The sequence below is a fragment of the Carassius auratus genome, chromosome 23 (assembly GCF_003368295.1).
Source record: "Carassius auratus strain Wakin chromosome 23, ASM336829v1, whole genome shotgun sequence".
NCBI lineage: Eukaryota > Metazoa > Chordata > Actinopteri > Cypriniformes > Cyprinidae > Carassius > Carassius auratus.
Window position 1 is genome coordinate 10783984 of NC_039265.1, and position 12969 is coordinate 10796952.

Sequence of the window (12969 nt, forward strand, 5' to 3'; positions counted from 1 at the left end):
GAGACTTAACTACATTGCTGTCTCATAAAATGCCATTTTCTGTCATTGCCATTTTTGCTTGAGTCTGGACTTTCAAGTGTTGTCTTTTTTTTAAAGGTCCATCACGCCACTAGAGGGCCTCCTTCATCAGTGGATCCAGTGGGACAAGGACAAGGTTTGATTTTGATGTTGGTGGGGACATAACAGACAACACCCTCAACGAGGGGATCACACTACCCCAGTGTTTTGGCACTTATGATAGACTTTTGACCAGTTTCATGTCATCTAAAGTCTTTATTTTTTGCTATGTAGCTAAGATTCTCATAATTCTTAAAGAGAGCAATATGCTGGCATATTCATTAGTCAATAATTAATTACACAGTTTTATGTAAAACCAACAGTTACAGCAGTTAAAAAAAGGTTTCCTTGGATTATTTGACTACTCAAAAGAAAATACAGCAAATATAACTTAACCTCTGAAGTTTTATGGAAAAATTTGACATTAAAAAGTAATGTGTAAAAATCATAAGTTATGCCATGTCCTCGGTAGAGAACATCAGGACTTAAAAATATATATATAAATAAATGAATGAGCATGCACAGGCAAAAAACAAAAGTATATATATATATATATATTTATTTTAATTTACCAATACATTTTTAGGTTTCAAGATTTTTTTATTTTTTTTTTACCAAACTTTGTTTAAAGATGATTCTCAACTATGTTTTAACAGAATAATTTCATGTGCCATTTATTTTTATGCAAAATATGTTTAAAATGGTTTTCTGATTATATACAATGTATCCATAAACTAAATCTAGTTTGCATATTAATGTGTTTTTAGGGCAACATGTGAAAAAAGAAGTGTAATAATGTGAGTGATAATTGACAAGATTTTCATAATAATATATAATACTTCACAGAATATTGAAATATAATTTCTTTCCCTGTTCATTTGTTGTCTTCCAAAATGTGTAATAAACATGATTTTATCCCCGGAGTTCTCATATGAGGACATGTATGAAATCAATATCCTGATTCATAACAGAAAGTCCTATTTTGATTTGAAATACCATCACATTTTCTTGAGACGTTGATTTCTGACACACAATTTAAAAATAAGACCGATTTAAATGATAATTACAAAATTGTATCATATTTCCATAAGAGTGTAACTAAATTAATTTCAGACATTTCTGAAGACCGTGAAGAGGCAGTGGTCACGATGACATCCAATCATTTGGTATCTCTTGACATCCAAACTTAAAACTGTGGCATGTACTGTACAGTCTCAGAGAAATTCACAAAAATATAATTTCCTCGAGGCCGTCTTAAGAGGTTAATTAGAGTTTCCTGCTAGCTAAATTTCACATACATAAAAATGTAACGGCTTTAAACCTCTCTTTTCTTTATGCAAAGTTGATTTAGACAAGTATGTGGAAATCTTCCAAAGCTCTGTTAACCCTAAAACATTCAAAACTGTATTTTTATATTCATTTACATTATACTGTACCTACATTATAGTTTAACCATGGAATTTCTAGTAAAACTGTGGTTATACAAATGGTAATCAATACACTAAAAAAAACTTGGTTGCTACAATTTTACTATAATAAAACCCTGGTTCATTTTCTTAAAGGGGTCATATAATGCGATTTCAAGGTATTCTTTATCTTTGGAGTGTAACAAGCTGATTGTGCATAGATTTAAAAGACTAAAGTTTTAAAAGCAAAGAGATATTCTTTATCAAAGTTAAGACTCTGCCGTGCCCCCTAAACCAGCTCATTCAAACACGCCCCCACCTGTCTACATCACAATGTGGAAATATTTGCGTAATGCCGCCCAATGTTCATGCAATGAGAGAAGATTGGTTTCAGTAACACAGTTAGTGTTGAAGCAGTCATGTCAGGGAGATGATGTGTGTATCTAGGCGAAAGCAAAAGCACTTTATTTGGCCTTCCGAAAGTAGATGCATTTAGGATTTTTTAAGATTACTTACAACAGAACAGCAACTCATTTTATGGACGACCGTTTCGTGAACCTAGAAGAGGAGGTAATTCTGACTTTGCTACGACAATCTGTCACTGTACACACACATACGAGCTTCATCACTGTGTCTGTAAACCACTAACTGATGGAAAAACAAAGGACATTATTAACTGTCTTAACATTTATTTTTGAAAGATGAAGCTCACAATTATGGAAAAAGGGAATTACATTTCTGTTGAGTGCTTGCGGTATTCGGCCAATCACATGCACTGGTTCAGTCGGCCAATCAGAGCAGACTGTGATTGTCAGGAGGAGGGACTTTGTAGAAAACTAGAGAGGCGGGGCATAGAGGACCTACAATAATGTACAGGATTTGATAAATAATGTGTTTTTCTAACATTAAAGTATGTCAACATATCCGGTTACACCAAATACACCAAATAATGATCTTTAAAGAAGCATCATATGACCGCTTTAAGAGATTTGTATCTGTGTTCCTTCTTAATGTTTTGTACGGTTTAATAAAAAGGTTGGGTCAGATGTGTCATGATGCACTCCCAATCGAATGATTCAAAGTTAATACTGAGGACAATTTACTAGTCGCTGGATATATAGGTAAGGACATGGTGCAAACTACTTCTCAAAGGTGTCTTATTCCTTGCAGGCCACTTTCAGGACTCAAAAAAAGCAGTCATTACCACAAGACCTTAAACTGTCCTCCTGCAGCAGATCTTGGATCAGTTGACCTCAGATGGCTGATGGGAACTGGATCAGGTAACTGGTTTCAGACAGGCACACACTGCAGATTCATAGGGTCAAGTGAGATGGAGTTTGTTTTGGAGCAGTAAAGACAGTGAATAAGTCTCCGGTCAGATGCTTTCTTCTCAGCAGATGCAGAATTTAACCTGCAATTATCTGACATCCTCCATGAGTGCAGATCCATCTGTGTGCTGCTCAATCAAGAGCTCTACTGCAGCACAACAGATGCTCGTTTGATCTGATGAGCATGTGCACGCTCCTCAATCACAGCCTTTTTAATCACTGATTACATTTGCTGATCCTGCTCCAGAGAATCAATTTGATTTGAGTAAAGACAGAGAGAGAGAGAGAACTGATTATAAAATAGTCTGTTTTGAAGCTTTTGGACACAATCTAATGTTCAACAAAAGGCTATGGCTTTTGATTTCGTAATAATAGCTGGTATTACTAACTATAATATCGATCTATGAATTCATACACGTGCTCTTTCTGAAAAACAGCGGCATATGGTGCCAAATTACTGATTTGTTTGCTTTTAAGAGTATTGTTCTTGACAGCTTGTTGGCAGTCTGTTAACTTGATGACTGACAGATTTAAAAAAAAAAATTCAATTCATCATTCTTCAACACATATTACACAAAACCATAAGTTTATGAGTTGAGCATGACCTGAAACACTCTCACTTGTCTTTGTTATTGAGCCGAGCGAACTGTCCTTCAGACTTTGGGAGATCCATTCTGCCTGTGAGCATCTGATGGATGGTGTGTTCACTGATTACAGCTCATGTGGATGTGATTGATGGCTGTTATTATGTGACAGATGATTTCTGAGGAAGTGAACACTGGTGCTGTCATGCAAACTATGAAATGTACTCAATACAGCCAAGATAAATATATGTATCAATGTTTATTCTGCTGTCCTCTGAAAAAAATGATTGAAATTCACAACAGTAATATAAGGTGGAAGTACAATTAATCCAAAGAACTGTACTTTTTGTTTTTACTTTATGCACTATGGGTCAAAAGTTTCTCTTCTGCTCACAAACACTGCATTTATTCATTTAGTCAACAGACTGAAGCTGGACCGAGAAACTGGATCACTGACTATCTGGAACATTAGCTCCAGTTAATCTGGACTTTATGAAGTTACCATCAGTGAGCAGAAAGACCGTCCATCTTCACAACAAAGAGGTCTTCCCACAACATGATGGTGCACAAACTCATACAGAATGACAGGAAGCCTATTCCTGCCACAGAGTCCTCTGCAGCTTATGTGTCTCTTAATAGGGACAATGCCAGTTGTTAACTTCATGCCTCTCTCTCTCTCTTCTATTTCAAATTGTCTGGAGCATTGTGGTGTTCTGATTCAATTGGTTCTGTCCAGTCTGGTTTTTGAACTGGAGAATTGGCACTGTTGGTTTACTGGTTGAGCACTTGATGTTGTGCTCTGCTCAAAGAAGAGCTCTGTCTGTGAGCTAAAGACAATGCCATGATGCTGGGTGATGATGGGTTAACTTATTATTTATTTATTTAATTTTAATTTTTCTTAGTGTTGGCAAAAATCTGGAAATAAGCAATTTCCAGATTTTTGCCAACACTAAGAAAAAATAAAAGGCACAAGAAGGCGCATAATTATGTGGAGGCTTTATTAAGAGCAGTACAGGTAATGAATGCAAACAAACATGGAGGGTGGGGGTGGGGGGGTACAAAGTGGATGTGGATATATTTATATATATTTGTCATTTACATTTTGAGAAAACAAAAAATATTCACTTTCATAAGTTAAGTCACAGACACCAAACAGATGTTACCCTTCATTTCAATCCTTCATTGTAGACATGAGGTCAATAAAGTTACAAAGTGACTAGATGGAATCCATGGAAGGTGAAGCAGCCATCTAAAGTTGAGGTGCATTCATTGTTGTAAGAAGTCAGTTGGCTGAATCTAGTTTTTCTGCAAAATTCAGAACAGAAGTACATGCATTTACATTAATCAGGTCATAATCATATAGCATATACGCTAACTTTTAAAGCTGTACAGTAAATGCACCAAAAATTCATAGTGGATAATCCCAATCCCTACCCCTAAACCTAACCTTACCCATAATTTATACCTAAAATCAGTGGGAAATTATTAACAAGAGCATAGAAGCACCTAACTCTGATTGTGAGCCTAAAACAGATATTTCTTAAAAAGGTTATATCTCAATTCTGATTGGCTGATTGGAATTTTGTACTAGGATCAACAAGAATGTTAATCCAGGAACATGTTGTACTTAGTGAAATCACGCTCGTAGTCATGTATCTGACCTATACTAAACCATTTCACCATTATCAGCTATCATGTATGACATGCATGGAGATCATTCTGTTATACCAGTGGAGGCATGTTGGAATTTGTGTATGAAACACATGTTTATTGTTTATATCAGGTGTAAAGGAACCTAAAGACACCTGGGAGAACTCACCCATGATGATTTCTTCATGAGACAGTATTGCCAGCATCACACTGGAGCAACTTGTGCATTCACTGGTATGTAGCTCTGTTGAATTTAAATTGCACACAAAAGATTTTATGCTGTTAAATTGGAATTACCACGATTAGTTTGGAACCGTATAATGATAATGACAAACTACAAAATACGTGTGGCTTTTGAATTCAAATTAAGCCGTGCTTTCCCCACGCAGTACTTTTACATCTTGATATTAAATTGGACTTAGCATTCACATTGTTATAAAAGTGTTCGCTCTAATGTGAACAATAAGCTGACTTTACTCGAACACAGTTGTAAATGAGGTCAAATTACTTAATTTGGTCAAAATAACAATTAAATTACTGTAACACAACTTACTTTACATTTGTTCCAGACAGTGATGATGACACACAAGATCACAGCAACAACAACAGCAGCAACAGAAACACAAATAATAATAATATTTGTGTATTCATTGGGTGGGCTGACTTTAGTGTGTATTTCTGTAAGGGTCAGAAGAACAAAGCATTAGATAAAACTACAGGCTTAACTTCTCTACAACCCACCTGAACCTCAAAACAAATGTAAAGTGTCAAATGTTATTTGTATCACCAGAAGAAAGGTGACATTGTAACATACTCACTGTTGACAGTAATATTATAACATGTCTCTTTTCCTGGTGTGTTTTTTTCTGGAATGACACTGTAGCATCTGTTGTAGGTGACATTATGAACTATTAGATGGCCAGACTCGATTAAAACTCCAGTTGTACTCTGGTTGCTGCAGTTATCAGCAGGGCCACAGTATTGACCGATCTTAGTCTTTGTCCTCTCTTCACAATGGATTTCATAGAAAAAAGTCAGCCCAGAAGTTGTGAATGGTAGGCTAGCATTTCCCCCCTCAATTACATCCACCTTTTTGCATTCTGTACAAGAACCTGTCAAAATAAATATTTGAATATGTTAACTGTAAGACCATTAGTAATACAGATCCAAACTTAGATGCACATTCAGATTTTACTCTTTTGCTCAGTGTGTCAGTTTCAGATTTATATTCAGAAAAACTGTGGCCAAGAATTCAGTTTAACATACAGTAGTAGCCTGAACTCCAGCAAATATTCTGAAATAAATCTGTTAATTTGCCAACAAGGCTGATTATCTATTTGAATAACCTCAAAATGGTTATATGTTAAGTTACTGAAAGAATAGGCCTATTCTATTTTTCCTCATTTAACAAAAAATGTTCAGAGTAGGTCTAAAAGTTTCTATATTTCCCCCTTATTTAAAGGATAAATTCCTAAGAAATGTAATGTTTGTCTGAATCTAATGAGTTTCCCACCAAAGCAGCATTTCTGCACATACACCATACATAAGGTAATCCCACAATGCATTGCAACAAAACATTTCCATTCAAGAGCAAACATGAAGTGAGAGCGATTAAGTAAAGTTGTAACACGTGTTATTTAATCCAAAAAGTATGTGTGCTAATTATTATCTAGACTGTAGCAGAGCTGCACATGTGACGGTTAGACATGGCTAACATGGCGCCATGCACGTTAGAACCGCCACTGGCTAAAGTTATCATTAGAATCAACTATTTAGCCTCTCTTGTGGTTCACATGACATGCGCTATTCACTAGGAGCATATCACATCAGTCACTTATTTAGCTTACTGTATGTAGTCAGTAGTCTCACTCGTTTTTTTATACGAAGCCGGTAGGCCTGTGCCTAGACAGCCGAGGCGTGATTCAACTTGCAAATCAAAACAATAAAACAATATAAATAACGTCTTACCTACGGCAAGTATCAGCAGGATCATGAATCCAAACAACACCCACATCCTGATCATAGCTTTTTGCCAAATCACTTTAGAGTTATGCTTGGATTCACTTTAGCGCGCCAACTGTTCATTCCGCTAAAATAATTCCCGCCAAACTAGTACTTCTTTCAATTTAGTGGTGGTTGTGCCACCTAGTGCCACCAAGAAGATCTGGCAGGAAAAAAGAAAACAATAATAAACCACAAGACTTTATATTCTCTCCATCAGGCCTGTTTCTTTAAAATATATAAATGAACTGTGCATATATTTTCCTCAATGCAGCTCCAAGGGTGTTTTTAAAGTAAAGTTTAGTTTACATTTTTCATATATGTCTTTTAAGTCCTTTGTTTCCTTTTCATTCCATTATAACATGTCCTTTGGTGTGTAATCTGATTGTTGTTTGATAGATAATTAATTTAGAATAGCAAGTCTACATGAATTTTCCTCATTTACTTGTGAGTGCAGACAAGCTTTCTGATGTAACTACAACATTAATTTTTATATTTTCTTCCATGCACTATAAGCCTTATATTGTGGCTAGTAGTTCTGCTGTATAAACTGAGAGATTTGAGAGATATCTGTTCTTTACATTCAGTGATGTCCATTGATTGCAGGGCCTGTGCATCCATTCTCAGGGCTCTTTGATCCGAGACTCAAAGTCTTATTTATTATCTTCCCATATCTCATGTACCTACAGTATAGTCATAAACAGGGTATGATTCGCTATCCTAGTTAAACACAACATAGCTACATCTCTCCCATTTCAAACTGTATTTGGTGATTAAAAACAAGAGGAGCAGACCATATCTAAGCAGTGTTTGTTGTCTTTCCAGCAAATCTATTACTTCTGATTTTATCCTGCAGGAAAGATGCATAAGAAAAGGGCTAATGCACAGTTGCACTGTATGCTAGTTTACTAGTGTACTACTAGGATACTCTATATTTCGTTTCCCCTTCTCCATTATCTAACACTAAAGTCAAATTGAGGAATAATTATCTTTTGTTCATACATGTGGAGTTTGTAAGTCAATTGTTATGTTCATAATTAGATTAATAGCAGACATTTTGATGTCCGTCAGTGTGAGTCCTGCTGTGCTGTGAGAACTTTTAGCCATTTAGGGGCTGTTTTACGTGGCAGGGTGACTGATGTGCTGGCCGGACAGATTTACAGCAAACAGGACTGAACTACTGCCAAAGGAAAACAGGAAGAAATCCAGGAACTAAATGATCCTTCCAAAACAGATTCCAAGCTAGTTGTGGTCACAGCTGGAAATTGGATAATATCGCCTGATAAGAGACCCACAGGGGTCCGGCAGAACCATTTAAAGAGCTGGGAATAAAAAGACTGAGCTGCTGGACTTGCATGAGTCACCCCCGTCTCAGGTCAATGATGCTAGGTTAGATTGCTTGCTCACCATTTTCTCAAGGACAAATCTTCCCATGAAATCGGGTCCAAAAGCCAAAGGATATATTTTGAATACATTTCGGTCCATATGCACCACCTTTCAAGAATTTGCGACACTTTTTAAAAGATGCATTAAATTCAATAAGAAAACTGACTCTCACTTTTACAGTTTCGACATATTAAGAAATATGTCTTGAGCAGCAAATCATCATATTTAAATGACGTTTTTAAGTATAAACACTAAAATAGTATATTCTTATAAAAAGTACTCCAATAATCTTTGTTCATTTACCAGTGGTGGACGAAGTACACAAATCAAGTACTTCAGTAAAAGTACACATACATATAATAAGATATTACTCCAGTAAAAGTAAAAGTACTCCTTTTTCAATTTTACTCAAGCGAAAGTACAAAATTACTCAATTTTGTATGTACTTAAGTAAAAAAGTACTGAAAGATAGATGTTTGCAATTTTATGTTATGTATGTGTGTGTGTATATATATATATATATATATATATATATAATATGGTTGAATAAAAATATTTGGACATTATTTATAAAAATTACCTCAAGTTAGCACCAGCAAGCTTGTTAGCTAGACATTTAGCATCGGCTACAATATTTACTTATTTTCAGTACGGTTATGAATAAACATCCATGTCTAACGTTACTTGTCTAGTTAATCCAAACAATATAACGTTACTGTTGATAAACAATATAAAAACAGACGTCATAGTAGCATTTTAATAAAACTGTTAATATTACGGCAGCGGGGAATTTGGAGATGCATGAGTTATTTTATTCAATCTGTGTTAGTTTAAGGTTATTTCATTTTATTTTTTAACCTAAAACACAGAGACGCTGATTGCACTCGAGCATTTCAGTGGGCTTAAACAGATCACTCTTTACAGCGGATTTAGTTCTAAATTTCGACATTAATAACTTACTTTTAGCAACATCAGACGCAGGCAAGTTCACAAGATCTCCCGGTTCTTACTTCAGTAGACTCGCACTAAACGGTTCATTTGAATCGGTGAGTGTCGACTCCAGAACAGCTGCAATCGGATCATTCTAATTCGTAAACGAATCGTTTGGTGCGATTCGCGATCCGATTAATGTTTATTTTGAAAAGACTCAGTTCGTTCGTGATGAATCAGACACCGCTTTTGCGTGTCCGAGCACGTGATATATTAGGCTATAGGTAACGATATGTTTTATGAAATGTTGTGCAGTTAAAAGTACTCAAAATAAAACTACTCCAGTAAAGTACAGATACTTGAAAAATGTACTTAAGTACAGTAACGAAGTAAAGCTACTCCGTTACTGTCCACCACTGGTCTATGTCTCATAACTTTGAACGCTCCTCTGGTTTCAGTTGTGTTTTTGTTTATTTTGGTGACGTATAAATAAAGTCTTCCCATCTGCCTGCACTTGAGTCTTCGGCTCTTGCGATCCGTGACACTACGTCCTTAATAACAATGGATGAAAAGTTTAGAGCCCTACTGATGATTAAGTCTAGAGTGTGTCCAACTTTGTCTGTGGGTCCATGTACACATGCTGAATCGACAGGTAAAAAAAAAATCAAGTCCAAATATTCATCTATCATCAATTAACTGTTTGACAAACACTTCCCTGCTTCGAGATCTGAATTAAAAAAAATCTCAAACATGCTCCGAAGTCCCAATCTGAATCAACCGAGTCGCGAACAGGCTCCGTGCCGATCTGAATCAACCGAGTCCTGAACATGCTCTGAAGTGCCGATCTGAATCAACCGAGTCGCGAACATGCTCCGAAGTGCCGATCTGTATCAACCGAGTCGCGAACATGCTCCGAAGTCCCGATCTGAATCAACCGAGTCGCGAACATGCTCCGAAGTGACGATCTGAATCAACCGAGTCGCGAACAGGCTCCGAAGTGCCGATCTGAATCAACCGAATCGCGAACATGCTCCGAAGTGCCGATCTGAATCAACCGAGTCGCGAACATGCTCCGAAGTGCCGATCTGTATCAACCGAGTCGCGAACATGCTCCGAAGTGCCGATCTGAATCAACCGAGTCGCGAACAGGCTCCGAAGTCCTGATCTGAATCAACCGAGTCGCGAACATGCTCCGAAGTGCCGATCTGAATCAACCGAGTCGCGAACATGCTCCGAAGTGCCGATCTGAATCAACCGAGTCGCGAACAGGCTCCGAAGTCCCGATCTGAATCAACCGAGTCGCGAACAGGCTCCGAAGTCCCGATCTGAATCAACCGAGTCGCTAACAGGCTCCAAAGTGCCGATCTGAAAACTTCGACCAAAGAATGTAAAAAATAACTCTATTTCTCTAATAACTCTAACTCTACAACTCTATGAAAGATTCAGATCACGTATCTAAAAATAAATCGCTATAGTAAAAGAGAAATAATAAGAGGAGTGAAGTTTCCTACCATTCTGCTGTGTTTGGTCTGACGCTCCGCGGCGCGTCTCCGCCCCTCACACGAGCGTTTACAGCGCTAAATTAATCATCTTTGCTAATTATTATACATTAACTTCATTGTCAGCTTCAGGTACTTCATTTATTATTGTTCAATGAACTGTTTGAAACAAAAAAAGGTTGTATTTCAGTAATAATTCTAAATTATCAAAATAAAATATATAAAATAAATAATAAAGAATATGATTTTCAGTTACAATAATTAATCCTAAATTTGGACATTAATAACTTACTTTTAGCAACATCAGACGCACGCGCTCACAAGATCTCCCGGTTCTTACTTCAGTAGACTCGCACTACACGGTTCATTTGAATCAGTGAGTGGTCGACTCCAGAACAGCTGCAATCGGATCATTCTAATTCGTAAACGAATCGTTTGGTGCGATTCGCGATCCGATTTAAAAGATTATTTTGAAAAGACTCAGTTCGTTCATGATGAATCAGACACCGCTTCTGCGTGTCGGAGCACGTGATTATATTATAGGTAACGATATTTTTTATGAAATGTAGTGAAGTTAAAAGTACGATCTTATGCTTTGGAATGTAGTGAAGTAAAAGTAAAAGTTACTCAAAATAAAACTACTCCAGTAAAGTACAGATACTTGAAAAAGTACAGTAACGAAGTAAAGCTACTCCGTTACTGTCCACCACTGTCATTTCTGAGAATGTACAGTATGGCTATATTGAATATAAGTCAGTTTATGTGGGAAATAAATATTCTCTGGAAACGTCGTTAACTTACACAGTTTTCTTGTATATCAGGTGAATGTGTCATGAAGATGATTAGGTGATTTACTGGAAAACAGAAAAAGATGTAGCACAAGCTGACTGCAATCATCAGTTAGAAATGAGCTACAGGGTGAAATCACTGTTATGCATGAGCACCTTCTTTGGTAGAAGTTGTGCAGAGCAAAGAAATATTTTTCCCCAGTTGGTTACGTTTGACATCATTAGGAGTCCCCTAAAGACTTTCTATTATGTACCCTCCATCTTATAATTTGATTTCAAATCTGTTGGATATTCAGTCCAGAATTGATATCATCAGAGTCATTTTTATATCATGTAGCATTGATGTAACTCACACAGAAACTAACCTGAGAAGAAGGGTCATAACACAAATCTGGCAGGAAAAACATGTCCACATGGTTAGTCAATCTACTCTATAGGTAATGTACAACATCTGGAGCAAACCCTGTCAGTTAATTGACTTTGCACTGGATGTGAGAAAGTGATTCGCATCCTCTGTGAAACCCTCTTAGGTGGAAACAGGTTCCTCGTCTCCACATTTGTATTCCCATTTACGCAAATCACCCTCTCTGAAGTATCTAGAGATCTTCATGTCCGGTTATCTGCCATGTTTCCTCTCCCCACCATGGTAACACCGTACACAGAGTGTTTTAATGAGAGAACTGTTTGCCCAGGTTCATCATTCCTCTCAGGATACACACAACAACATCAAGCACATAAGACAGATATACACTGGCGTTCCTGAGAGCGTTTCGTTTGCCACTGGACGTGGTTTTGCCAGCGATGCCATCATACTTCATCAAAAAGCACAAAGCACTGCTCAGCAAAAAACTGCATCACAAAGGTAAGATATACAATATGCACAAAAGTTGGGCAAAATTTGTTTCTCATGCTCTTGAAAAAAAAGTGGCTGAAATGCTTAAAAATGAGTTTTGTACAAATACAAACTGTGCTTACATATGAATTTGTTCATGAAGCCAACTTTTTTTTTTTTTTATTAACTTGTACATCTGAGGAATTAAATATTAAATATTACTGTTATTATAAAATGTATAATCAAATAACCAGTTAATGTGTCTAAATTAACTCTTTTTACAAAATATAAATGTATACATTTTAATATCATTTTATAGACAATTTGAATTTTATTTGAGAAATCATTGCATTGTAATATATAATAAAATTCTATGTAATAATTAAAAGTTTATCCCAAATAAAAAAATCTATATGTTTGTTTAACATTTGATCTACATTCAAAACAAACATGATATTTTAATTGTAGACATTAGTAAAGTGACCTGAACATTTTTGTGCTATTCACA

The 12969-nt window shown here is 36.4% G+C and overlaps 1 long non-coding RNA gene across 1 annotated transcript; it reads right to left on the reverse strand.

The window, feature by feature from the left end:
* Positions 1-4478: 4478 nt before the first annotated feature.
* On the reverse strand, positions 4479-11181 carry LOC113041748 (uncharacterized). The gene is made up of 6 exons (XR_003275461.1): positions 11134-11181; positions 6994-7189; positions 5844-6137; positions 5579-5703; positions 5195-5269; positions 4479-4680 (listed from the first exon to the last, which is right to left on the reverse strand). It is a non-coding gene; the product is annotated as an uncharacterized LOC113041748 (long non-coding RNA).
* Positions 11182-12969: the final 1788 nt, after the last annotated feature.